This window comes from Manis pentadactyla, chromosome 9 (genome assembly GCF_030020395.1).
Source record: "Manis pentadactyla isolate mManPen7 chromosome 9, mManPen7.hap1, whole genome shotgun sequence".
Lineage (NCBI taxonomy): Eukaryota > Metazoa > Chordata > Mammalia > Pholidota > Manidae > Manis > Manis pentadactyla.
The window spans coordinates 6149476-6174535 of record NC_080027.1 but is presented as its reverse complement, the minus strand read 5'-3'; the positions used below and the strand labels follow the sequence as shown (position 1 = coordinate 6174535).

Genomic DNA, 25060 nt, shown 5'->3' with positions numbered 1-25060 from the left:
CACCGTCATATTTGAATGATAGTCGTGCTGGATACAGTATCCTTGGTTCAAGGCCCTTCTGTTTCATTGTATTAAATATATCATGCCATTCTCTTCTGGCCTGTAGGGTTTCTGTTGAGAAATCTGACGTTAGCCTGATGGGTTTCCCTTTATAGGTGACCTTTTTCTCTCTAGCTGCCTTTAACACTCTTTCCTTGTCCTTGATCTTTGCCATTTTAATTATTATGTGTCTTGGTGTTGCCCTTCTTGGATCCTTTCTGTTGGGGGTTCTGTGTATTTCCGTGGTCTGTTTGATTACTTCCTCCCCCAGTGTGGGTAAGTTTTCAGCAATTATTTCTTCTAAGATACTTTCCATCTCTTTTCCTCTCTCTTCTTCTTCTGGGACCCCTATAATACGGACATTGTTCCTTTTGGATTGGTCACACAGTTCTCTTAATATTGTTTCATTCCTGGAGATCCTTTTGTCTCTCTCTATGTCAGCTTCTATGCGTTCCTATTCTCTGATTTCAATTCCAGCAATGGCCTCTTGCATTCTATCCATTCTGCTTATAAACCCTTCCAGAGTTTGTTTCATTTCTGCGATCTCCTTTCTGGCATCTGTGATCTCTTTCCAGACTTCATCCCATTTTTCTTGCGTATTTCTCTGCATCTCTGTCAGCATGTTTATGATTCTTATTTTGAATTCTTTGTCAGGGAGACTGGTTAGGTCTGTCTCCTTCTCTGGTGTTGTCTCTGTGATCTTTGTCTGCCTGTAGCTTTGCCTTTTCATGGTGATAGGAATAGTCTGCAGAACTGGGACAAGTGACGGCTGGAAGGACTTCCTTTCTTGTTGGTTTGTGGCCCTCCTCTCCTGGGAGAACAGCGGCCTCTAGTGGCTTGTGCTGCGCAGCTGCGCGCAGACAGGGTTTCTGCTTCCTGCCCGGCTGCTATGGAGTTTATCTCCGCTGTTGCTGTGGGCGTGACCTGGCTCAGGCAGCTACTCCAAAATGGTGGAGTCGCGTTGGAGCAGGAGCGGCTGGGAGGCTATTTATCTCCGTAAGGGGCCTCCCTGCTCCCTGCAGCCCAGGGGTTAGGGTGCCCAGAGATCCCGGATTCCCTACCTCTGGATTAAGTGCCCCGCCCTGCCCCTTTAAGACTTCCAAAAAGCACCCGCCAAAACAAAACAACGCCCACCAAAAAAAAAAAAAAAGAAAAAAAAAGTTTTTAATTAAAAAAAAAAAAAAGTTTTTTAAAAAAAAAAGGTGGTCGTTCGTTTTTCTTTATTCTCCGGTGCCAGCCTCAGGCCTCTGCTCACCGGTCTTTCTGCCCTGTTTCCCTAGTATTGGGGTCCCTATCCCTTTAAGACTTCCAAAAAGCGCTTGCCAAAACAAAACAGCAAAAAAGCAAAAAAAAATGGTCGCGCGCTTTTCTTATGTCCTCTGTCGCCCAGCCTCCAGTGCCTGCTCACTGTTCTTGCTGCCCTGTTTTCCTAGTATTGAGGGCCCTGCACTGTGGCCAGGATGGCTTGGGCTGGGTGTTCGGCAGTCCTGGGCTCCGTCTCCCTCCCGGTCTGCCTGCTCTTCTCCCGCCGGGAGCTTGGGGGAGGGGCGCTCGGCTCCTGCAGGGCCGGGGCTTGTATCTTACCCCCTTCGCGAGGCGCTGGGTTCTCTCAGGTGTGGATGTGGTCTGTATATTGTCCTGTGTCTTCTGGTCTTTATTCTAGGAAGGGTTGTCTTTGTTATATTTTCATAGATATATGTTGTTTTGGGAGGAGATTTCCGCTGCTCTACTCACGCCGCCATCTTCCGCCCCTCCCCCAGGAACCAACTCTCTTAACTATCAGTTTTTCAAATCCCTGATTCATACATAGATTATTCAAAAGAAAGAGTTATTCATATGTATGTGTGTCACACACACACATACCCACACATAAATATGTGAAATGCTGTTTAGACAACGGTCTCACAGGAAGTTGTTAGAAAGGGTTATTTAAAGTTTTCAAACTGAACTGGTTATTCAGTGGTCTTTTTGTCATTATTTCTTTTTCCCAGCACTAAAATGAATATGAAAGCAGTGAATATTAGAAAAATGAGAATGAGAAAGAAGAGTGGAAGTAATCAGTTTTATCTTTCAAGGAAGACAGCAAACATTTGGTCTATGTGTTTTTTTAAATATTAAGATATTACTGATATGCACTCTTATGAAGGTTTCACATGAAAAACAGTGTGTTTACTACAATCACCCATATTATTGAGTCCCCCATACATCTTTTTTTTTTGGATCATACTGCATATACCATTTTGTGCCCTCCTTTGTTGTCTAACAAAAATAGTTTCCAAATACAGGTAACTTATTATCAGATACATGTCATTCCTTTAAAGGATTATTTTTGTTAATGTAATCATTTCTCTGCTATAGGGTTTTAGATTGTTACTAGCCATATTAGTTTGCAACTGGCAAGCTATTCCACAGAGTTTGTTAAATTGAATGTTTTTTTAGAAAGTACATTTTCATATTAGGCTATTTCACTATTTGTTTTAGCGCTCTGTCAAAAACAAAAATACTTTGGGGCATACTGTTGTCAAGCTATGCTGGGTTATGTTGGTGGCCCCGGATGAGTTTAAGGTCAAGAAATAGTCACTTGGTGAAATGGAAACTAGGAAAAGTTAAGATGATGATTATCTGTGTTGCTGGCAAAACCATAATTGTTTTTCTCAGGGCCTAGGACTTCCCAAAGTCACCGAATAAAGATAGCTCTCTTCCCAGAGCATCCATTTGACTTGAGGATTTTGAATAAATTGTGAAACATAACAAGTTTTAATAGCAAGACAAACACTGATATATTGTGGGGCAGGATGCCTTGACTGATTTCCCTGAATTTTTAAGATTAAAATGTCATATTCAATTTAAGAAATTAAAGATTTAAGAAATTTTACATTAGCAAGGGCTACTTCAAAGTATATCCTCCAATCCCCTATATCATGAGTTGGGCCATTTGGTGAATACTTTAGAATTTGTGTGCCACATAGTTCTCTCCTGCATATTCTGTTTGGTTGTTTTGTTTTGGTTTCTAACCCTTTAAAAATGACAAAAGCACACTTGCTCACAGGCTCCTCCATTGTTGACCCCTGCTGTAGACAGTCCATTCACATTTCCTGCTACCTCCTGGGGCTCCTCAGTGATCACACTTGAGAAACACAGGCTTAGCTGTTCCCAAACTCTCCTTCATGAAAATTAAGCATATATTTAGGCAGAATGGAAAAGAATGTAGTGATGGACAGAAATTTTGACTTATGTTGAAGCCCAACTGGCTGCAGCAGTTATGTGCTAATAGCTGTTCAGAGACAAAAAGGGAAGCTAAAGTTCAGAATTTCATTGTTGTTCACAGGAGATTTTGCTCTCTTTCAAATGTACACATTATTAATATAGGGTTAATGGCTACATTTACAGAGTGAAGCCGTGCAAGTAGCCCCACCCCTTTTGCCTCACCTCATTACCAAGTTGGTTGCCGAATCCTGTCTTCTCACTTCCTGCATAAGTCGGTACTGTTTCTGTCTCAAAACCCAATTTGAGTAGGCCTTGTTGTTGATCTTCCTCTAATTGACCAGGACTCTCATTATTTCTCTCTCCCCCGTGCCCAGAAAACCTTATTACTCTTAGGACATTTATTACCTTGGAGTGTTTTTTTTCATGTCTTTGCCTTCTGCTAGGCTCTGAGTACCTTGTGCTTCTCCTCAGCTGGCTCTGTGGTGTCTTTACTGTAGTGTCTGTCACCTGTTGTCATGCTAGGAACACAGAACGTACTCAACAAAAATTGTTATGTGAAGGGGCAATAGCTACAGGTGTTTTCAGCTGAGTGTGTGTAACCAGTTCTTTTGGGTGTTGCCTCATGCAGCATTTGCACTGTTGTTCTAATAGCAGTCAGAGCCAAGTGTCTCCAAAGCAAGATTACTGAACCTTCTGGTTTTTATGTTGAAATCTGTTTCTGAAATTGCCTCAATTAGAAGCTCTCATATCCTGCAGTTAATATTTTCTTAGGAAATTTGATCTGAATTTAAAAATCAGTATTATTCTGTCTAAAACATCACTTACCTAATCAAGGAGTTCTTCACTTGTCTTACCTTCTGTACAAATGTTTAATCTTCCATTTTCACTTTACTGATATGTCTGCCACAGTGTTCTACAGTGATGAGAATCTGGGACATGTCTTCCTTAAAAACAATGCCTTGTGTTGTGAATATTGAAAGGCCACCCCAGTTGTGCTTCCAGCCATTTATCTTTAGTAATCCAAACTGGTGATTTTCTTTCCATTAAAATTTTTCTCTCATTCTTAGCCTTATGCAGCAAAGTTAATGAAAAGGAAACCGAACGCTTAAGTTACTAGGGCCATCTTAATGCCAGTGTTCAGACAGTAAATCCTGTTGACAGGAGGGTCTAAGGTAAAAAGTAAGTTTTCCTCTGCCCCTATTTTCATGTGACCTCTCCCAAGTCCCCAAGATGTATCTTCTTTGTGAGGTTCTGCTTGCAGTTTTATGATCACCCTGTCCCTCATACAAGTGTCTATAATCCTTGATTTTAAATTTGGACAGTATTTACTTCTTTCTTTAAAAGATGACAAATTTGCATTCTTAGATCTTCTCTCATCTCAACCATTTGATTTATATACGCAAAATTGTTAGTTTTTAAGTCTCATTCTCTTCTGTAACTGTAATAACTATTATTAAGTTAAAATACAATACATGTTATATTTGTATTGTTTTAGACATGTAAATACTGTTCTCTACAGAGCAGTTCAGTTGTGTGAGCAGTGAGAGGAGGGCAAATAATCCTATTTTACCAAATTACTGTGGTTTAAGAAGGACATAAATGTCAATAGCTAAGAGATTATCTTTCTTAATTGATTTTTTTTCTTTCCAATTACTCCTCTGATATGTCTTAAAATTTTTGTGCTGGTTTCTTTTCCTGTTGAGCACAAGAAAACTTTTTCCCATGCAATCTCAGTTGGTGCTTGTAGACACACCTGCTTGCTCTTCCATCTTGTACCAGTAGGGTTTGAATTGGGAATTTAAAATCATCATCAGCATACTCTTTTTTGTTGTATTTGGCATAAAAATTGCTGAATGAAACTGTTTCAGACAACTGCATCGCACATATCCTACCAGGATTAGAACTGCCAACTGTGTTTTCCTTCTATACTCAGATTCCATAAAATGGAATATAGCATTAATGGTCCTTATCCACTAAATGAGGAAACTGCCCAGAGTCTACCCTCAGGCTTAAAAGACATTTTTAGAAGGAGCCTGTGGTCATTTTCCAAAGCTGCAGCAACTCATAGTCTTAGAAAGAGTGTCTTAAAAAATTCTTTGGGAAACCAGGTTTGCTGTGGCTCACTGAGAACCCATGGCTGCCACTGTTCACTCGGGCCTCATGCTGTTCTTGCTCCTTGTACCGTCCTGTTAGTGAAGTGTCACGAGTGAGCATGGGGAGTGGGACAGCCTTTCAGTGTGCCTACTGTGGGACCCCCTCACTGCTCCTGGGGCACTGGGTGGATGGAGCACATCCCTGTCTCTGTCTGAGATGGTTGTTGAGCCCATGACCATCCCATTGTAGAACCGGTGAGTTCCCTAGTGAGCTCTGAAGAAAGGCTCTTATGGGCTCTGCCAGTTGTAGATTTTATCAGGAGCTTATGAATGTCTCTCACACTGGTTCTCACTGGAACACAAACAAGTACAGGTGAAGGAAGCTTTTCTTTTCCTTTTTCACAGTTATTTAGCTTGCTTTATTCTTAAAATTGTAGTGTTTGGTTAAATGTGCCATTAGGAAAAGTGTCAGTTATGCTGATATCTATATAATTCAGAAATTTTCTTTTCATAGGCAGTTGGCACTACAAAGTGAATTTATCATCCCTTTTCCTAAATGAATTAAAAATGTATTGTCTTCTGAAATGGGGCAAATTTATCTTGAATTCCTTTTGTGTGTCTGTGCCTTCTCAAAAGACATATTATCTGATCTTTGTTGTTATAGTTACAGAAGGTTGATTGTCCAGAATGTGCAATTTGCAGGTGTGCATTTACAAGCACTTCAGAGACAGTATCTTTGACCATAAGAAATTCAGCAAGCCTATCTAGAGACTTAATAGTGAGTTTTAAAAATACTGTTTTTTTAACTTTCATAGTATGAACTCTAATATATATATTTAAAAATAGATGCCTGATAAGTGAAGTGAATTTAAGAAAACAGATCTTCCTATTTTATTGGGGAATGCCTCAGGACAAAATATAAGAATGTATATCTTAATAGGATGTGATTTTTAAATTTCTATTTTAAGCTATTTCACATCATACTGTATGTTATTATCTCTGAAAGGAGGTATTAACTATTAATAAATACTAGATTTTAGATTATCACTCCCCTAATCTGCTTAAATGTGACAAAGAAAACAATTTAACCTCTTATTTGAGATTCATCAGGACACTCAAAAACTTTTGAATTTCAGAAAGTAAATTTTTACACAATTATTTAAAACCTGTAGTTAATAGAGTAGAAATCGGATTTACTCAAATTATGTTACTAGCATGAGGTTAATCTAAAGCATAGCACATTGGTCATTAACTAGCAAACAGAACTCATTCATCCACTTGACAATTACTATTGGTAAGCTGCTGTGCCAGGTCCTAACATTAATTTTAAAAGTGATTTCCTTTCAATTATACCACTTTTAAAGTTGACTAGCAAATCTTGTATTTGTCACTTTGGAAAGAGTTAATTACCATAAGGGACAGTTTCTAAGCTGTTGGGAGGGAGGGTCCATCAGTGTTTAGGTAAGAAGCTCTTCAGCTGTAATGACATAGCACTGAGTTGAGGGACAATAAGATTAAATAATGCTTCTAATTTTGGTAGAAAGTAGACTTAAAGGGAGTTTTTATGTAAATAAGGAATGTTGCCATTATGAGAGTTCTAAATATCTGAAATTTCTAAATACCTTTGTTAGTATCTGAAATGTAGGAGAATAGTTTTGGTGCAATGTGTGGTTAAATGGATTGTTTATAATGTTACATATTCTTTCTATGTGTTACATGTATATATTTTATATGTCTTGTTTTATATATATGAAACTTGCTTAGAAGAGTACCTTATTTCCAGGTTTGTGATTTGGTGAATTACAATAATTTTAAGATTAAGGTTTTTAATGTAAACACTGAAACCTGAATTACATGCACTGAGACTCACTGTAACTTACCTTTTGCTCATTCATGTGCATGGTATTTTCATATTAACACTTGAGTTTTTCAAAGTGAAATTCCCACTATGTCTGTAGAGACTGGGTGAGGTATTGTTTCCCATGTTATTTCTCATTCGTGCATCCTCACTGACATAAGAGTCATTAAACAGGAGCAGGTGAAAGGCCTTCAGGGACTGGGCAGCATTTTGATTCCTGAGCCACCAGTCCTTATTTTTTCCCCCACTCTGTCCCTTCCCTTTCCTGTTCACTTAAACCAGTTAGCAGGGGTAAACTTTTCAAACAAGTATCTCTAGTAACTGCAATGTGTAGGTGTAACTCCAGGGAAAGGAAATCCCAGGACAAAATACCTCTAAAACCAAAATCAGTCAAAGGGAAAAATGAAGTTTAAAACCCATTTATTGCTTACAATCTGCAGTCCGGGCCATCTGTTTCTTGCTGGGGCAGAAGCACGTAAGTCCTCCCCCTAGCCTCTCAGATTCAGATAAGCTCTGGGTTGCCAAGGTAATTACCCATTGATATGGAGATGACCTATGAGTGTCCCCCACCTGAGGAACGCCTGTTGATATGCAGAAGCACTAAAGCAGGCGAGATATTCTAGAAGAAGTACAGTTTTACCTACAGTAGGCTTCGTGATCACAGCTTACAAATGTGCCATAATTTCATAGAATTCTGGGCTTCAGAGGACTTGTAGTATCTGCTACGGAAGAGTAGGGACAGTCTAAGGAGGTTGAATGTGTTGGTCGAAGTCACATAGCTCAAATGGTAGATTGCCAGCCACTGCACCACAGCTGACTGAGCACGTGTACCAGTTCTCAGAAGGGAATCTGCTCTGGGTGGTGGTTGGTGGGGGTGGAGGTGTACCACTCTTCTCCCCTACTTTGACTGAGCTAGACCTGGACCGTACAGCACCTTTTGTGCCATAGGAAGAATTTTAACCTGTATTCTGAGAGCATTGAGATGTCTTAAAGGAAAGTATTAAGCAGAGAGCAGTGTGATCAAATTTGCGCTTTTGAAAGGTCAGTTTGTCTTCACTTGAGAGTGATTGTATAAGAATAGGTTAGATCAGAAAAGGGTTGATAAATTGGGTGCTGTTGCCAAAGTCTAGTTTGGATGAGGGCATTGTGATGTCTGTGATGACACATACTTGTGAAGACTTTCCTGAGCTCAGCAGTGGACATATTAGGCTCAGTGTCCCTGGTATACAAGGTGCCCCAAACCTGCTTGCCTCTCGGGCAGAAAGCATTGTAGAGAACAAAAGGCATCAATCCAGCATCAGTGAGAACTGGGCCCAAATCTCAGCTCTCTCGAGTACTGGCTGTCCAACTTGGATGGCATGATTTTGTTCTGAGCCAGTCTCCAGGCTGGTGGGCTGTGGTGGAGTTTAAACAATGCACAGATCATGAGACACCCAGCACAGAGCAAATGCCTAAAAGTGAGCCGGATCATTTCTGCTTTTGTTTCTCTTCCGAATAAAGTAATCAGAGGTACTTTTACCAAATTTTTAGACTACTTCACATTAACTTAGAAACGATGTAGTTATTATACATGCAAATTTTTGAAAAGAAACCGTTGGTGAGCAGAACAAGCTCCATGAAGGCTTCTCTTATGAAAGAAGGAAGAAGAAATGACTCTGAGGCCAAGATGAGTGTTGCAGAGAATATTTCCTTTCATTTTCATTTGATCGTATTCCCTCTGAAGACAGACTCAAGGAATGTGGAAACTTCAAAAGCAGAGTAGAAGTGCTCACAGTGACACAGGGGACCTTTCCAGCTTTCTGTTCACTCTCACTTTTTTAAGTCCTGATAACAAAATAACAAGAGTACAATTGGGAGGCAGCCTTCTGTATTGAAGTGCTTGGATCAAACAGAGCCTCAGGCCGGAGTGGTTCAACACCAGGTAGTGTGGCTGGGCACAGGTAAAGGAATGTGTCACAGGTTGATTTCTGTTGTCATCATTGTACATTCTGACCCTGCCTCAAGTCCTATCCGCCATCACAGTCAAGGACATCTTTCAGCTCAAACAGAGCTAGTCCAGTAGATCTACATAGCTCTCCCCTGGCCTGGACGGAGCAGGGGCAGATCATTTATTTCTGGAAGCATTTGTCAGAGTACTAGACAAAGGGCTAATTGCTTTTGTTTCATTCTCCAACATTTTCTAGGATTATGACAGTTTTTCTGAATCAAAGGAGAGCTACACGGTCTTCTCATTCTTAGGCCTGAAATCGCAGTTGGCCTCAAAGGTAGGTACATCTTTTCTTGTTTTAAAATTTGTGTCTCTTGTATTGTTCTTATGGATTAAGGATGAAGATGTTGGAGGAATGCATATGTAATCCCCTTTATTGTTGGCTTTTACTCTTTCAGATGCACAATTAGAAACTCTCTGGGGTAGAATCACAAGGAAACCCAGTGTTTTTCCTTTATAATTTTTAAGTCTTACTACATATTGGAGTTTATTTTTATTATAGTTTAGTTTATTTATAATTTATAATCTCTTCTTCTAAGAATTTAAGGTACCAAAAAGGACTGCGTTCTTTATAGTTTAAAGTGAAAGTTTATACTACATTACATTTTTTAAGTAGTCATATTTTTAAGGCCTTTTACATGTTTAATTCATTTACATATAACATACAACGCCCTATAACATACCACTGCCCTATGACATACCACCCCCTTTAACAAGCCACTGTTAAACTCTCTTGGGAGGCGCAGTCCCTTAAGGCACTGCTTCAGATCAAAAGGGAGAGATCCCAATTGCTTAGGCAATTACGTGACCTTGACATAGAAATAAGCTCCCCCTCGACCACCCTGTTCAGAAAATAAAAGTAACTTCCACCTCTGCTCCCCCCATTCAGAAAGTTAAAACCAAAAATAAAACCCTTCATGTCTTCCCGGTGACCCGATCCCAAACTAGACCAACCGAGGGAGAACCGACTGAGGGAGAGTCAAATGAGGATGAACCACGAGAATCAGAAGGGGCAGATATGGATGCAGAAGAGCCTATAGCCCAGCTTGAGTCAGCAAACACTGAGGGAGAGGACGAGAATGCAACTTCAACCATTAGGACTCAGCGGAACCGCCACCTTAAATTTAAAAGTATAAAAGACTTAAAGAATGCTGTTTCCTCATATGGCCCTGTAGCCCCCTTTACTATTTCATTGTTAGAGTCTCTAAGCGAAGACTGGCTTACAGTTAATGATTGGGGCATGTTAACTAAAGCCACCTTAACAAGAGGTGACTTTCTCTTATGGAAAGCTGATTACACTGAAAGATGCCAGGATACTGCAAACCACAATATGGCTGCCAGCGGTCCTTCCAAATCCTGGATGTTAGACAAACTTCTGGGCAATCGCCCCTATGACGCAAATGAAAAACAGGCTAAGTTTTCTCCAGGCTTACTCACACAAATCCAACATGCAGCCCTTAAGGCCTGGAAGAGCCTCCCTTCTAAAGGGTCGGTTATCACCTCTCTTGCCAAGGATAGACAGGGGCCGCTGGAACCTTACAGTGAATTCATAGGCCACCTTTCAGAGGCCGCTGAACGCCTCATGGGAAGGGAGGAAACAGATAATGAATTCATTAAACATCTTGCTTTTGAAAATGCTAATTCAGCTTGTCAAGCAGCTATGCGTCCCCATCACAGCGACAAAAATTTCTCTGATTTTATAAAACTTTGTGCCGATGACCCAACCTCTCGCAATATTGGAATAGCCATAGGAAGAGCTCTTAAAGAGTTTACTCAGGGAGCCCGGCCCAAGACTTGCTTTAATTGCAAGCAAACAGGTCATTTTTCAAGATAGTGCACAGCCCCTAGGACCGAATGATCGCTCCCATCATTCCTGTGACCGCGATGCAAATGGGGTAAGCATTGGGCCTCCGAATTCCACTCCAAGGCTGATATACAGGGTAATCCTCTGCCTCCGAAGCAGGGAAACTTGATAAAGGGCCCACCCCAGGGACCCAAACCTACCCGGGACAGAGCCCTGGTGTCATCAGGTTGGTTCCCCAGTCAGTCCAAAATCCAGCGTCACTATCCTCTCCAGAGTAACCGCCGGTAGCACAAGACTGGACCTCTGTTCCACCTCCCAGTCAATATTGACCCCATAAATGGGAAATCAAATTCTTTCAATGGGGATTTTTGGCCCTTTGCCGCAAGGTACCTTTGTTCTTATTATGCGTCGTGCCAGCTCCACTATTCAGGGCCTCACTATTTCTCCAGGAGTCATTGACAACGATTATACTGGAGAAATTAAATTTATGGCTACAGCCTTTCAGGGACCAATTACCATTTCCCCTAGCCAACGGATTGCTCAATTAATATTACTCCCCCTCGATGATAAAAATCCTAGCTATAAGAAAAAGAGACGCCCCCATCTGTTTGGATCATCAGATGTTTATTGGGCACAATAGATCACTCAAAAAAGACCCCTTCTTAACTTAAAATTAAAAGGTAAAACCTTTGAAGGCCTTATAGATACTGGCGTGGATGCCACAATTATTTCCAGTAAGGATTGGCGTTCATCTTGACCTCTCACCGCTTCCATGACTCACCTTAGACGTATTGGACAGACCTGCAACCCCCTACAAAGCTAAAAAGTTATTCAATGGGAAGATGAAGAAGGCAATCTCGGTACTGTCCAGCCCTACGTGGTTGCAGGCCTACCTATAAACCTCTGGGGCAGAGATATTCTCTCTCAAGTGAAGCTCATTATGTGCAGCCCTAATGAACTAGTCACTCACCAGATGCTCAATCAAGGCTTTCGCCCAGGGCAAGGTTTGGGCAAACACTCTCAGGGCTCAAAACAGCTGGTCCCTGTCACCATAAAAACTGATCATGCTGGAATTGGCTATGAAAATTTACCCTAACAGCCGTTGAGATGCCTGTACCCCATGCAGATAAAATATCCTGGAAAACAACATAGCCTGTATGGGTTGATCAATGGCCCTTAACTTCTGAAAAACTGGCTGCATCCACAATGTTAGTACAGGAACAACTTGCTGCAGGCCATATCGAGCCTACAACTTCCCCTGGAATACTCCTATTTTTGTCATAAAGGAAAAATCAGGAAAATGGAGGTTACTTCAAGATCTTAGAAAAATTAATAAAGCTACGATACCTATGGGGGCCCTTCAACCAGGCCTCCCACTCCTGTGGCGATTCCTGCGGGATACTGTGAAATCATAATTGACCTAAAAGATTGCTTTTTCACAATCCCCCTACATCCTAAAGACTGCAAGCATTTTGCATTTAGTTTGCTGGTGATTAATTTTAAAGGCCCTATGCCAAGATTCCAATGGAAAGTTCTGCCCCAAGGAATGGCAAACAGCCCTACGCTGTGCCAAAAATTTGTAGCTCAAATTATAGACCCATTTAGACAAAGATGGCCTTCTACATATTTAATTCATTACATGGACGACATCCTCATGGCTGGTCCTAACCCCACTGAACTCCTTGCTTATTCCGAAGAGCTTTCTAGGGCCCTTACCAGAGCTGTCTTCAGATAGCCCCTGATAAAATTCAATTAAAACCCCCTTACTTGCTTTTACACTTTGAACTCTTTCATAAAAGGTTCAACTTAGAACCGTTTGCTTAAAAACTTTAAATGATTTTCAAAAACTTCTAGGAGATATTAATTGGCTCAGGCCTTTTCTCACGCTAACTACTGGAGAGCTTAAACCATTGTTTAATATTCTTAAAGGGGACCCAGATCCTACTTCGAGTTGCTCATTAACAGCCCCCGCCGTAGAAGCCCTAAAGGCAGTGGAAGCTGCAATTCTAAACCAAAGGGTCACCTTTATCTCTTATGAGAAGCCTCTTCTCCTAGTCATTTGTGCTACTGATTTTCCACCCACAGGAGTGTTCTGGCAACAGGGTCATCTTTTTTGGTTCCATTTACCTGCCTTCCCAGCCAAAGTCCTTATCCCCTATACCTCCTGGGTGGCTGAACTGATAAAAATCGGATGCGAACACAGCAGGAAAATATTCGGAAAAGACTCTGACAAAATTATCCTACCCTATTCCCCTACCCAAATCCAGTGGTTGATAGAGAATGACGATGAGTGGGCAACATCCTGCAATTCTTTTCAGGGAGCCCTTGACAATCATTACCCTGCTAACAAGCTTCTCCATTTTCTAAGGACCCAACCATTTGTTTTCCCTACATTGACCTCCTCCCAACCCCTTCCTCATGCCCCCCTAGTTTTCACCGATGGCTCCTCCAACGGAGAGACAGCCTTCACCATAGATAATCAAACCACCTCCCTACAATCCCCATTCCACTCCACTCAATTGGTTGAACTCTTTGCTATTTTACAAGTTTTTCAACAACTCCCAAATACTCCATTTAACCTATACATGACAGTGCTTATATTGCTCAATCCATTCCCCTTTTAGAGACTGTGCCCTATATAAAACCCACTACAAACGCCACCCCTCTGTTTTTTTCCATCCAGCAGTGCATTCATTACAGGCAACATTCTTTTTATATAAGCCATATTCTTGCCCATTCTTTTCTTCCTGGACCTCTAGCCACAGGCAATGCTGTGACCGATAAAGCTACCCAACTTTGTCTTCTCGTTGAGCTTGATCCTGCGGCTCAAGCCAAAGAAGCTCACTCTTTACACCACCATATTGCTCAAACCTTACATCTTCTTTTTAAAATTACTTGAGAACAAGCCCGTCAGATTGTTAAACAATGTGCAAATTGTGTCACTCTCCTGCTTGTTCCTCACTTGGGAGTGAACCCTAGGGGCCTAGTTCCCAATGAGATCTGGCAAATGGATGTAACACACGTCCCCTCATTCGGAAATCTTAAATATCTTCATGTTACTGTAGATACCTTTAGTGGATTTATTTTTGCCAGCCTCCACGTTGGAGAAGATTCAAAAAACGTTATTGCTCATGTACTCAATTGTCTTAGTGTCATGGGAAAACCTGACATTATCAAGACTGCTAATGGTCCTGGATATACTGGAAAATATTTCCAAGAATTTTGCCACCAATTACAAATTAAGCCTGTTACAGGCATACCATACAATCCCCAAGGTCATGGGAATGTCGAACGAGCCCATTTAACTATTAAACATACCTTTCACAAATAAAAATGGGAGATTTATATCCCATGAAAGGCTCTCCAAGAAATATTCTTCATCATGTCTTGTTTATTCTTAATTTTCTAACTTGGATGCTCATGGCAAATCTGCAGCTGGTCGCCTTTGGCACCCACAACATGATAAATCTATGCCTCTGTCATGTGGAGAGACAACCTCACATCCCATTGGAATGGCCCCGAGCCCATACTCATATGGGGCTGGGGATCTGCCTGTGTTTTCGACACCAAAGAAGGAGCTGCTCGCTGGCTGCTAGAGCGTTTGATTAAACCAATAGATTTACCAGAAGATTTTTAAAAATCTTATCCAACTGTTCAGGGTGGTGACATCCCCTGAGACATCCTTTTTCTTCTTCTCTCCATAGATTCTGGCCGTCGGTTTAGTCCTTGCCTTTATCTGAGGCATACGACTTGCCGCCTCCACCCCTCCCCAGTGGACCCTTGTACAGCAGACTATTCTTGTTACCACTTACTGGATTCTTGTTGGCATATTTGCACTTCTTAACAGCACCTTATAAAAAGATGAAGCCCATCAACTCTCTTATTTTCACCTTCTTCACGGAACCTTACAAGATCTTCTAGACCAAATAGATTCCCTTGCAGAAGTAGTCTTACAGAACAGGCGTGGCCTAGACATTCTCACCGTGGAACAAGGTGGAGTCTGCTTAGCCTTAGAAAAGAAATGCTGCTTCTACGTAAACAAGTCTGGAGTAGTTTGTGACAAAATAAAAAGACTCCAAGAAGATCTCGTGCAAAGAAAGAAAAAAATGTTTGAAAATACCCTATGGACTGGGATGAACAGGTTTCTTCCTTATCTTCTCCGTATACTAGGACCCTTCCTTAGTCTCATGCTTGTGCTCTCCCTTGGCCCTTGGGCCTTCCAGAGAATTACCACCTTCATTAAAGAACAAATCAATACTGCCCTCGGCAGACAGATACAATTCCACTGTCACCATTTTGTCCAGGTGGACCAAGGCTATGATGTGCCAGATGACTCCCCTCCTTTAGAAGCTGCATAGGATACAGACCTATGCATATCGGCTCACAATAAAGTGAGTGCGATATGGGCACCAATGTGGTTGCGAAGCTAAGCATTGCAAGGGAAGGTCCATGAACCGCCTCTGAATTCCCTGAGAGAAAAACCTGGCTTGCATGGAGGTTAGTATCTAAAATAAATACGCCCTTCCTCCCCTCGACAAAAGATACCAAGGGCCAGCGTTGACGCCCATAAATGGGGAGTCTCGGAGGAGCCAAGTCACTACTCCCCCAATTGGTTAATGCCCACCGCTAAATAGCGGGCCTCCACCTCTTTTCTATAAAAGAAGGGAGGAGATATCAGGAGCCGTAGGACATAGAAACAATGGTCTTGCCCTTTTCACCTAGGCCTCTAATTTCTGCACCGTTTAGGAAAGATCAACTGACCAGCTTGAGATTAGACGCTGGGATAGAGATTAAGCAGCTGCTGTGATAACATCTCCTCCTTAGTAAAACATTGTCTTTTCTCAGTAATCCCCCACCCATGATCTTTTCCAGAGAACATTCTTCATTTAGGTATCCTAGAAACCTAGATAATCCTTGCCAATTCAGCTGGGGCCGTTTCCCCCTCCTAGCTCCTATATAATCTACCTTGTAACAATAAACTTTGAGACCTTGATCAGACTTTCGACTTGGTCTCCTTCTTTGTGTCTGGTTTGTCTCTCATCCAGTTTAACTTCCCCTCGAGCCCTTGTTGAACTCCCCACTGGCCGGGGCATTTATCCATTCATCTCCTGATGGACACTTAGGTTTCTTCCATTTCTTGGGTATTGTAAAGAGTGCTGGATCAACATAGGGGTGCATCTGTCTCTTTCATACTGGGCTCCTGCACTCTTAGGGTAAATTCAAGGAGAGGAATTCCTGGGTCAGATTTTATTTCTGTTCTTTGTTTTTTTTGGGATCATCCATACTGCTTTCCACAATGGTTGAGCTGACTGACATTCCCACCAGCAGTGTAGGAGGGTTCCCCTTTCTCCACACCCTTGCCGACATCTGTTGTTGTCTAACTTTTGGGTGGTGGCCATCCTAACTGGTGTGAGGTGATACCCCATTGTGGTTTTAATGGGCATTTCTCTGATGGTTAGCAATGTGGAGCATCTTTTCATGTGCCTGTCGGCCACCTGAAATTACTTCTGTGGAGAATTGTCTGTTCAGATCCTCTGCCCATTTTGTAATTGGGTTTATTTGCATTTTGTGTGTTGAGGTTCATGAGCTCTTGATACATGTTTTGGATGGCAATGCCTTATCAAATATGTTATCAGTGAATATATTCTCCCATACAGAAGGATGCCTTTGTTTCTACTGATGGTGGTCAAACAGAATCTTACTAAACCGCCTACCAGTTCATTCCCAATCTGACTGAATTTTTTTAAGAACACCAACCAGCCGAGAAAACTGGAACGAAGAGGAGAAGCTGTGATGCAGGAACTTCTAGCGTAAAACTGAGAGGTGAGGTGATGTGGAGACTGGTAGGTTTTATCTTTCCATGTGCTGCTTTCACGTGTCATAGGTAAAAAAGATTGCCAAGGAGATGAAGCCCGGTGTGTTGATGTCACCTGTTATCAATGGAGCCACGTAGCCTCTAGCCATTGGTGGGAAACCTAGCATGCGGCACTGATGTCTTTCCTGTGGAGTTAGAAGTGTGGCGTCCCCCGTTTGCAGTTCAGTCAGAGCCCGTGTGGGACTGTCCTGGCACTGGCCGGGGTGGACCCGAGAGCTGTGCCGTTCCTGCTGGGCAGTCGCAGCACCCCTCTCGGAATAGGGCCTCAGCAACGCTTCCTGGAGAGAGAGAGTAGAGAGAGAAATGCGTTCGAGAGACATTGACTGTTTTGTTTTCTGTAGCTCCCTGAGCATGCTCCTGATGTTTATTTTGAGATCTCTTTCTCACGAAGATTGATTTGAGGTCAGTTACCATTTTCCCTTGAAGGTTCATATTTGTAGGTGGTGTACTCTAGCTACCAGAAGCTTTACTCTCTGGAGATGCACAGCCCTTGGTTGGATGGCAGGGGTCCAAGGTTAGCAGTGACGGTGCCCATCCCCGTCGGGAGTAAAGAGGTCTTTCCTTCTTCCCGGCCACAGTGCCCATCTCCACTGCCAGGGCCAGAGTGCAGAGCATGCAGGGAGAAGCTGCCATAGGTGGGGGTAGCCGTTTTGCAGGCCGGTGATGGCTTGGAGGCAGGCCATGTACCAGTCACAGCACGGTAAGGGGCCTTGGAGCTGCGAGGCCAGCCAGGGGGATGGAGCGACCGGCGCTCCTGATAGCTAACCCGCCTTCCAGGCAGAGTGCACCCGCGCAGTTTGGCGAACCTGTCCTTTCTCCTGAGTGGCAAGCCGTGTGGAAGCCTTGCCCCTTTAGCAGTTCTCTCGCTGTTAGGAAGTCTCTCAGACTGTCCGCCTTTCTTCTGTCAAACAGCGGCCGGTTGTGGAACCCTGTGTTGTCCCACAAGGGGCTGGAACCTCAAGTCTCTTGAAGTCTTCCACCTCTCTTTGCTTTCCAACCCCACCAGTCCTCCAGTACGCACAACATGTACAGTAGGTTCGTGCTCAGAGAGCACATCTCCACGGCTGTACGTCACACTTCTCCTCGAGGTGACAGGCTGCCGCAGCAGCGTTCCTCCCTGCTGCACTTTCATGATTTGTTATAGTTGTTCTATTTCCATATAGTACGTATTTATGTGGTTTTGATCTTGGGAGAAGGTTTCCGCATCCACTCTCATGTGAGCCTGCGTCATTAAGCCCATCAGCACATCTTTTTCTGTTTTTTTCCTTCAGTTTCACTTGTTTAGGGTACCTGTCCGCACCCCTCAATTTGTAGTTTGTCTTCGTCCTTGGATATCAAGTGAGTCTCCAGTAAGGGAGCAGGTAAGTGGTCTTGAGTTTTCATCCCTTCTTTTAAGCATGTGTCTTTTGATTGAAGCACTCAGAGCATGTGCTTTTATTCTGATAATTGAGAGCTGTGTCCTTATTGCACTTAAAAAATCTTTTTTGTCATCATTATTCTACAATCACGCGAAGAGCATTATGATCACCAAGTATGCCAAGTCCTCCTCAAAAAACCCATTATAGTCGCTATAGGTCAGCATTGTTGGATGCTGTAGACCCCTTCACAATGTCCCCACCCACACACCCCGTTACAGTTGCTGTCCATCAGCGTGTAGTAAGATGCTGTAGAATCTCTACTTGTCTTCTCTGTGTTGTAGAGCCCTCGCCATGTGCCCCCGACCCCATGCATTATACATGCTAATCCAAATGCCCCCTTTCTTTCCCCTTCCCTTATCCCTCCCTTCCCACCCACCCTGCCCAGTCACATTCTCTTTGGTAACTGTTAGTCCACTCTCGGGTTCTGTGAATCCGCTTTTGTTTTTTTCCTTCAGTTTTTCTTTGTTGTTATACACCACAGATGAGTGAAATCATTTGGAACTTGTATTTCGCTGCCTGGCCTATTTCACTGAGCATAATACCCTCTAGTTCCATTCACATTGCTGCAAATGGTAGGATTTGTTTTCTTCTTAAGGCTGCTTACTGCACTTTTTAAACTGGATTTCTGTCTTCTCTTTTGTCTGTAGTTTTGCTATGTGCTTTCACCATTGCTCTCCTGGTTATGAGCAATAGCTTTGTGTTAATCGATATTTACCTATATTTATCTATCTGCCTGTCTATCTATAGATCATTCAATTAATCAGTCATCTTTTTATCTGAAAATCTGTCCATGTATGCAGAACAGTTAACAACATAGACTATGTCCCTTCCCTACGTTATGCTTACAAAAATCTTGCAAGGTAACTAGGCCGTAAGGAGAGCACTGGGTTCACCGAGACACTTTTAGGTCGAGTCAGAAGTGTACCTACAAAAGCAGGAAATTGTGGTGCAGGGACTTGTACACATGTCTCTTTCCTCTCTCCTCTTTTATCTCCTTCTCACTTGCTGACTGTATTTAGCCACATTCATTGACTAAGTGCTCCCTGAAGACCACAAGTATCGTTCCTCTTTGACATTTGTCGACTGAAAAGTAAACTTGGTGCTTGCTCACCACCATGTGTGAGGTATATCGACGTGATAAACCCTGATAGGACGGAGGGACAAATAAAAACTAACACCGATTGCTAGACAGGAGCAGTTGGGAGAAAAGAGTGTGTTGTGGCGTGAAGTGTTTATTTGAGTGTCCAAACTTCCCTCTTTACCTGGTTATTGCTTCTTTACATTCGTGGACATCATAAAACCCACTGATTTCAAAGGCCCAGACCCATATTATTACAGCAATTCAGTTGTTGAGTTGAGAGAAAATGAGAATGATGTTGCTGCACCACTAAATCTCTGACTTGGCTCTGCTGAAACCAAACAAAAAGCATTCACGGTGGCAAGATAGGTCTATTTACTACTGACTGTCTCGGGGGCACAGACAGAATCCATTTGACTGATTGTTTGTTTTTCAGATTCACTTGTGTTGGGTATCTCTCCCCACCCCTTCGGCTTGCAGTTTTTCTGTGTCCTTGGATCTCAAGTGAGTCTCCTGTAAGTGAGCACGTAGTTGTTCTTGAGTTTTCATCCCTTCTTTTAAACCTGTGTATCTTGTTTGGAGTACTCAAAGTCTGTCCTTTTACACTGATGATTCATCGCTGTGCCCTTATTGCACTTTAAAATTCTTTTTTTGTTATCATTAATCTACAATCACATGCAGAAAATTATGTTTTCTAGGATCCCCCTTTCACCAATTTCGCCCCAAAAACCTCTTACTGTCGGTGTCCAACAGCGTAGTTGGATGCTGTAGACTACTTCACCATATCCCCCCACACACACCCCGTTACAGTCGCTGTCCATCAGCGTGTAGTAAGATGCTGTAGAATCTCTAATTTTCTTCTCTGTGTTGTACAGCACTCACCATGCCCAGCCGACCCCACGCATTATTCATGCTAATAATAATGTCCCCTTTCTTTTTTCCCACCCTTATCCCTCCCTTATCACCCATCCGGCCCATTCCTTTTCCCTTTGGTATCTGTTAGTCCACTCTCCGGTTCTGTGAGTCTGCTGCTGTTTTTTTCCATCAGTTTTTTCTGTTTTTATACTCCACACATGAGGGAAATCATTTGGTACTTGTCTATCTCCTACTGGCCTATTTCACTGAGCATACTACCGTCTAGGTCCACCCACATCATTGTAAATGGTAGGATTTGTTTTCCTCTTATGGCTGCTTACTATTCTTTTTAAACGTGATTTCATTCTTCCTTTTTGTTTGTAGTATCGCTATGTGCTTTCACCATTTATCTCCCGGTTATGAGCAATAGCTTTCTGTTAATTGATATGTATCTGTATCTATCTATCTATCTATCTATCTATCTATCTGTCTGTCTGTCTGTCTGTCTGTCTGTCTGTCTATATATCTATTTACCTATATTCCTTTCTATCTGTCATGACTATCATCTATCTATCATGTCTATCTCCTATATATCTATCATCTGTCATCTATCTATCTATCTATGAATCAATCATCTTTCTGGTTTCCCTTCTATCCTTATGTACAGAAGAGTTAACAACATCGCCTATGTCACTTTCCTACATTATGCTTCAAAAATCTTGCAAGGTGAGTAGGCTGCATTGAGAGCACTGGGTTCACTGAGACATTTGCAGGTCGAGTCAGAAACGTGTGCTTACAATACCAGTAAATTGTGGTGCAGGGACTTGAACCCATATCTCTGTCCTCTGTCCTCTTTTACCTCCTTCTTACTTGCTGACTGTATTTAGCCATATTCATTGACTAAGTGCTTCCTGAAGACCACAAGTATCCTTCCTCTGGGCCTGTTGTAGACAGTAAAGTATACTTGGTGCTTTGCTTACCACCATGTTTGAGGGACATCGGCATGATCACCGTTGATAGGAGGAGGGTCAAATAAAATTGAACACCTATGTCTAGACAGGAGCATTTGGGAGCAAAGAGATTGTTGCGGAGTTACGTGTTTGTTTGAGTGTCCAAACTTCCCTCTTAAGGGGGTTATTACTACTTTACATTCGTGAACATCATAAAACCCACTGATTTCAAAAGCCCAGACTCATATTATTACAGCAATTCAGTTGTTGAGGTGAGAAAAAATGAGAAGGACTTACGTGTACCACTAAATCTATGGCTGGGCACTGCTGTAACCAAACAAAATGAATTCACGGTGGCTTGATAGGGCTATTTTCTACTGACTGTCTCTGGGGACTCAAACAGAATCCATTTGTTTGTTTGTTTGTTTCTCAGTTTCACTTGTGCAGGGTACCTATCTCCACCCTTTCGGCATGAAGTTTGTCTGTGTCCTTGGATCGCAAGTGAGTCTGCTCTAAGGGAGCACATAGGTGGTCTTGAGTTTTAATGCCTTCTTCTAACCCTGTGTCTTTTTTTTGGAGCACTCAAAGTCTGTCCTTTTATTCTGATAATTAGGGATGTTCCCTTATTGCACTTAAAAAAAATTTTTTTGTTATCATTAATCTACAATCACGTGAAGAACATTATGTTTACTAGGCTTCGGATTCACCATTCCCCACCTAAAACCTCTTAGGACACTGCCCATCAGCGTGTAGTAAGATGGTGTATAATCCCTACTGAGCTCTCTATGTTGTACTGCCCTGCCCATGCTCCTCCCACCACACATATTATACACGCTAATACAAATGCCCCCTTTCTTTCTCCCCACCCTTATCCCTCTCTTCACACCCTACCTGCCCAGTCCCTTTCCCTTTGGTAACTGTTGGTCCTCTCACGGGTTCTGTGAGTCTGCTGCTATTTTTTTCCTTCAGATTTTCTTGGTTGTTATACTCCACACATGAGTGAAATCATCTGGTTCTTGTCTTTCTCTGCCTGGCCTATTTCACTGAACATACTACCCTCTACCTCCATCCACGTTGTTGCAAATGGTTGGATTTGTTTTCTTCCTAGGCTGCTTACTGCACTTTTTAAACTGGATTTCTGTCTTCTCTTTTGTCTGTAGTTTCTCTATGTGCTCTCACCATTGCTCTCCTTGTTATGAGCAATAGCTTTGTTTTAATCGATATGTACCTATATCTATCTGTCTGTCTATCTATTTATCTCTCTATCAGTCTATCAATCAATCAATCATCTTTTTGTCTGCCCATCTGTCCTTTTGTATAGAACACTTAACATAGCCTGTGTCACTTCCTTACATTGTGCTTCCAAAAATCTTTCAAGCTAACTAGGCTGCACTGAAAGCACTGGGTTCACCGAGACACTTACAGGTAGAGTCAGCCGCATATTCCTACAAGACCAGAAAATTTTGCTGCAGGGTCTTGAACCCGTGTCTCTGTCCTCTCTCCTCTTTTATCTCCTTCTCACTTGCTGTCTGTATTTAGTCACATTCATTGACTAAGTTCTCCCTGAAGACCACAAGTATCCTTCCTATGGGCCTGTTTTAGACAGAAAAGTAAACTTGGTGCTTTGCTCACCACCATGTTTGAAGGACATCGGCGTGATCACTGCTGATAGGATGGAACGACAAATGAAAAGGAACACCAATTTCTAGACAGGAGCAGTTGGGAGCAAAGAGTGTGTTGTGGAGTGACGTGTTTATTTGAGTGTCCATACTTCCCTCTTTAAATAGTTATTACTTCTTTACATTCATGAACATTATAAAACCCACTGATTTCAAAGGCCCAGATGCATATTTTTACAGCAATTCAATTGCTGAGGTGAGAGAAAATGAGAAGGACGTTGCTGTAGCACTAAATCTATGACTGGGCACGGATGAAAAAAAAGAAAAGAATTCACGGTGTGAAGATAGGGCTATTTTCTACTGACTGTCTCTGGGGACTCAAACAGAGTCCATTTGTTTGATTGTTTGTGTTTTAGTTTCATTTGTGTTGGGTACCTGTCCTCACCCCTTCGGCTTGTAGTTTTTCTGTTTCCTTGGATCTCAAGTGAGTCTCCTGTAAGGGAGCACATAAGTGGTCTTGAGTTTTCGTCCTTCTTTTAACCCTGCATCTTTTGATATGGAGCTCTCAAATCCTGTCCTTTTATTCTGATGATTCAGAGCTGTGCCATTATTGCACTTAAAAAAAATTTTTTGTTATCATTAACCTACAATCACGTGAAGAACATTATGTTTACTAGGCTCCCCCATTCACCAAGTCCCCCACAAAAACCTCTTACAGTTGCTGTCAATCAGCGCATTTGGATGCTGTAGACCCGTTCACCATGTCCCCCCACACCCCCCCCTTTACAATCGCTGTCCATCAGCGAGTAGTAAGATGCTGTAGAATCTCTACTTTTCTTCTCTTTGTCGTACAGCCCTCACCATGCCCCCCTGAACCCACACATTATACATGCTTATCCTAATCCCCCATTTCTTTCTCCCCGCCCTTATCCCTCCCTTAACAACCACCCTGCCAAGTCCCTTTCCCTTTCGTACCTGTTAGTCCACTTTCGTGTTCTGTGAGTCTGCTCCTGTTTTTTTCCTTCAGTGTTTCTTTGTTGTTATACTCCACACGAGTGAAATCATTTGGTACTTGTCTTTCTCCGCCTGGCCTATTTCACTGAGCATAATACCCTCTAGCTCCATCCACATCATTGCAAATGGTAGGATTTGTTTTCTTCTTATGGCTTCTAACTGAAGTTTTTAAACTGGACTTCATTCTAACTTTCTGTTTGTAGTTTCGCTATGTGCTTTCACCTTTGATCTCCTGGTTATGAGCAATAGTTTTGTGTTAATCGATATGTGTCTGTATCTATCTATCTAACTATCTGTCTGTCTGTCTGTCTGTCTATCCACCCTTCTATCTTTCTTACTATCTATCTATCTATCTATCTATCTATCTATCTATCTATCTATCTATCTATCTATCTATCATCTATCTATCATTTATCTATCTATCATCTATCTATCTATCTATCTATCCTATCTTTCTTTCTATCTGTCTATCTATCTATCTATCTATCTATCTATCTATCTATCTATCTATCTATCTATCTATCTATCTATCTATCTATCTTCTTATCATCTATCTCTCATGTCTCTCTTCTATCTATGTATCTATCTATCATCTACCATCTATCTATCTATCTATCTATGTATCTATGAATCAATCATCTTTTTATCTGCCTATCTATCCTTATGTACAGAACAGTTAACAACATCGCCTATGTCACTTCCCTACATTATGCTTCCAAAAATCTTGCAAGATAACTAGGCCGTAGGTAGAGCACCGAGTTCATTGAGACACTTGCAGGTCGAGTCAGCCACGTGTGCTTACAAAACCAGTAAATGGTGTTGCAGGGACTTGCACCCATATCTCTGTCCTCTGTCCTCTTTTAACTTCTTCTCGCTTCCTGACTGTATTTAGCCACATTCAATTACTAAGGGCTCCCTGAAGACCACAAGTATCCCTCCTCTGGGTTTGTTGAAGACAGAAAAGTATACATGGTTCTTTGCTCAAAACCAAGTTTGAGGGACATCGGCGGGAGCACCGCTGATATTAGGAGGGACAAATAAAAAGGAACACCTATTTCTAGACAGGAGCATTTGGGAGCAATGAGAGTGTTGTGGAGTTACGTGTTTGTTTGAGTGTCCAAACTTCCCTCTTTAGGTGGTTATTACTTCTTTACATTCAAGAACATTATAAAACCCACTGATTTCCAAAGACCAGATGCATATTATTACAGCAATTCAGTTGTTGAGTTGATAAAAAATGAGAAGGACATTGCTGTACCACTA

At 42.0% G+C, this 25060-nt stretch overlaps 1 long non-coding RNA gene across 3 annotated transcripts in view; it reads left to right on the top strand.

Moving 5' to 3' along the window:
* LOC130684767 (uncharacterized) overlaps positions 1-25060 on the top strand; it is a 183937-nt gene that overhangs the window by 21398 nt on the left and 137479 nt on the right. For all 3 annotated transcript variants that reach the window (XR_008999091.1, XR_008999092.1, XR_008999090.1), the window contains exon 3: positions 16737-16811. This is a non-coding gene — a long non-coding RNA (uncharacterized LOC130684767). The remainder of the gene's footprint in view (positions 1-16736; positions 16812-25060) is intronic.